Source organism: Chionomys nivalis, chromosome 12, assembly GCF_950005125.1.
Source record: "Chionomys nivalis chromosome 12, mChiNiv1.1, whole genome shotgun sequence".
NCBI classification, from domain to species: domain Eukaryota; kingdom Metazoa; phylum Chordata; class Mammalia; order Rodentia; family Cricetidae; genus Chionomys; species Chionomys nivalis.
In genome coordinates this window covers 58,156,410-58,160,371 of record NC_080097.1, presented here as the reverse complement: position 1 = coordinate 58,160,371, position 3,962 = coordinate 58,156,410, and positions in this window count along the sequence as shown.

Genomic DNA, 3,962 nt, shown 5'->3' with positions numbered 1-3,962 from the left:
GTTCTCCCCATCCTTTCCTTCTCACTTCTCTCTCCCCCTCTCCCCTTACCCCCACCTCAGCCCCATCCCCAAGCTCTCAAATTTTGCCTGGCTATCTTGTCTACTTCCAATATCCAGGAGGATAACTACAGGTTTTTCTTTGGGTTCACCTCCTATTTAGCTTCTCTAGGATCACGAAGTATAGGCTCAATGTCCTTTATTTATGGCTAGAATCCACTAATGAGTGAGGACATACCATATTCATCTTTTTGGGTCTGGGTTACCTCACTCAGGATAGTGTTTTCTATTTCCATCCATTTGCATGCAAAATTCAAGATGTCATTGTTTTATACCGCTGAGGAGAGAGAACATGAGCAAGGAAGTCAGGACCGCCAGGGGTGTGCCCACCCACTGTGACAGTGGGGCTGATCTAATGGGAGCTCACTAGCCAGACTGGGACTGATGGAGCATGTGATCAAACCAGACTCTCTGAACATGGCTGACAAGGAGGGCTGACTGAGAAGCCAAGGACAATGGCACTGGGTTTTGATTCTACTGCATGTACTGGCTTCGTGGGAGCCTAGTCTGTTTGGATGCTCACCTTCCTAGACCTGGATGGAGGTGGGAGGACCTTGGACTTCCCACCGGGCGGGGAACCCTGCCTGCTGTTTGGACTGGAGAGGGATGGGGAGGGGGGAATGAGGGGAAGGGGAGGGAAATAGGAGGGGATGAGGTGAAAATTTTTAATAATAATAATAATTAATAAAATAAAATTCGTACTTACTCTCAGAAAAAAAATTAGAAATTTTAATGTTAAATATTTCTCTGAAAATTGATACAGTATATATTGAATTTTAGTAGCTTGTCACTAAAATGTACTATGAAAATACTTTAAACTGTTTCTTTGTATTGTACAAGCTGATGGCATGACCTCTTGGTGACATGTTTAAGGAGCAAGCTTCTATTATAGCTATCAGAGATAGAACAGACAGCGGCATATCAAGTCACCCAGAGCAGAAATAGATGTTGGCTGAACATAGTCAACTGCACCTGCCTATGATAGAAGCAGAAGCAGAGCAGAGAGGCAGATGGAGAGAAACAGAAGAGGAGACACAGTGTGAGAGAGGGAGAGGAGCGTAGAGACAGGAGGAGACAGAGAGAGAGGTTTAGAAAGAGAATGAGAAGCTGGGATAGGGATGCTTCTGAACTAGAGGGAGTTTAGGGTAGGGGAGCAGGGTAGAAGACCTAGCACACGAGCATGGACTCTGACATGTACAGCGGGTACTGGTGCTGCTGAAGGAGCCTGGAGGCTAGTCTGTACCTTATTATAGTAATAGCCAACACAGGTAGTCAATTTTTCCTACTGCCAGTGATAAGAGAAATGACCCCTTTGAGAAGAGGAAGTAGCTTCACAAGTTTTTAAGGAATGTTGGATTTATCTACCCTCCAGAAATCCTCCAAAAGTCAAGGTTGGGCCCATTTCTGGGTATCTGGGCCTGCAATTGCAGTTTTGGAAACTGGAGTTCAATGAATTTTAGTGGATTTTCCAAGGCACAAACCAGTCATGTTGAGGTTTCCATTCTCACACTGCTCTCACATGAGTAAAAACACCACCCGAACTACTCTATTGGCCTTCACATCCATAGAGGTAAACTGTGGCTGCTTACCTGCATTCCCTCTTTACTTTTTATGACATTCCATCACCAGCACATATGAAGTGAGCAAAGTCACTCACTGAGGGTGGGGCCTTATGAGTCCCTTCCTGTGTATGATTATCATTGTGTCCTGGACACCATTTCACAGAAACAATCTACAACCTCTGCCTCTCTCTTCCAAAGTGGTCCCTGAGCCTTGCAGCGTGTTATGGTTCAGATGTCCTGCTGAGGTCTGAGAGCTGCACAGTTATGTATTCTCTAGACTTTGGCCAGGTGTGAGTCTGTGCAGTCAGCAGAGCCCACTTCCTAAAGAAGCCTCTCTCATTAGGGATCACAGTTGCTCGAATGTATAGGTGTCAGAGAGAGTACATAGAAGGCAGCTTGATGCCATGTAATTTTAACAAAACAACAACAGAGGGCCTGTTGTGTGGATTCACCACATCAGTGATTAGCTCAGAGTCACCAATACTGCATCAGCATGGCAGTAACAAAATAAAAGCACTTCCACTGGGAGTCATTTCCAGGTTTGAATTTTCTCCATGTTCCCTGTCTTACCTCCTCTGTCTGTTGCATGAATCCAAATCTGTGCCTTTCTGAGGAAGTGTGCCTGTCCCTTTGTCTGTTTTTTTTTGTGTGTGTGTGTCTGAGTCTGTGTCTGTCCCTATGTCTGTCTGTCCCTACACGTGTCCCTATGTGTGAATTTGTGTGTCTGCCCCTTTTCTTGCTCTCTCTTTTATTGAATTCCCCATAAGAATCACATGGGGAAGGAGTTGGGTACTTTACAGAAATCATTCATAGAATCTTACAAGGGATTAAGGTAATGAGCGCAACTGAACCCAATTCACCCAGACAGGAAAAAAAAATTACAAATACCATGATTGCCCAGTAATGCTGCTGTGCTCAACAGTTTTGGTGGATACTCATTTAGAAGTGTTTTCAACCTCTATGTTTGCTCTTTTATACAAATGATATACATGAATTGTTCTGGATCAGGGGCACAGAAGAAGACATAATTTAACATTACAATTAAATATTACTTTAGTTTGTTAAAGGCGGCTATTATGAAGACCAAGGAAAGTGGTGGTAACTGTTTTTCTCTTAAAAGTTGGCTAAACAATCATTTGAGTACACAATAGGAGAGCAGCCTTATGTCTTAAGTGACCTCAAAATATGTTCTGAACTCTGGCTGTGATGTCAAGCAAATGTTCCAGTCTCTAAAGTAAGACATATTTCCATATTACATCACCATGGCCTCAGTCATTGAGCTCTTAACCAAGTTTACAGAACCAGCCAAGAGTTCCCTACTGTGTGGTAGACCTAAAATCAAATCACAAATTTCATTGTTCCTATAAGAGTGAACACACAGAGAATATCTTGCCAGGAAAGTTGTCACACACAGGGTCTACAGATGGGTAGAATCATTGCCAACTTCCCTCTTCCAGTAGCTTGCATAGAAGTTCTAGTACTGTGAAAGCTAGCCAGCATGGATACAACACGACTTCTAAATGTCCTATATCCCAAGGGCGTAGAGTGTTCAGAAGAGTCCTACATCTAATTCTCATGTGGAAATGAGGACATTGGCAAGAGCTTGTAATGTTTGACAGGAGCCCCCCTTACTTCACAGCTCAGAGGGAACTATCCCATAGTATTGGGGTCTTTGTTTAGTAAACTTAATCTTCTGGGAGGAACGTTATCCGTGCATGCAGGGCTCCTTCATTCAGTTGTTTTACTTAGGCTTCCAAGGATGCAGCTTCATTCATTTGGCTTGGTGGCAAACCATGGTCCATGTGTGGAGGTCAGAGGATCATTTTCTGGGTCATTTTCTTACCTTTTACTATGTGACTTCCCAACATCAAACTTAACATTATATGGTTGCCGTCAAGCACCTTAACATGCTAAACTTAAACAACTTAAAATGTAATATTTGTCCAAAAGGATTTTTTCCTCCATGCATACTTTTGGTTAACCATTTCCCCAACACCACACTTCTTCCATCCCTGGTTAAACCTTTCCACTTGCAAGGATTCCCTTACCCCCGTCCACAGTGCATTTCTTCTGCCCTCCCACTTCCCTCAAGGCCTGTTCTCCTCTAAGGATCCATTTCATGCTTTCTGGCTTTAACAGGTATTCTGAATTAAATTCATTAATCTGAGAATTCAAAGCTTGAAACCACATGTAAAACAGAAGGGACACAGAAACATTCAGTCCATACAAAGAACCAGGGACATCATTGGCAGTGTGGCAGCTCCCTAATTACCAAGGCATCTGGGGAAAGCTTAAATTCAAGGGCATTTGAGCCACACCCTCATCTCATTTGACCTAGGACAA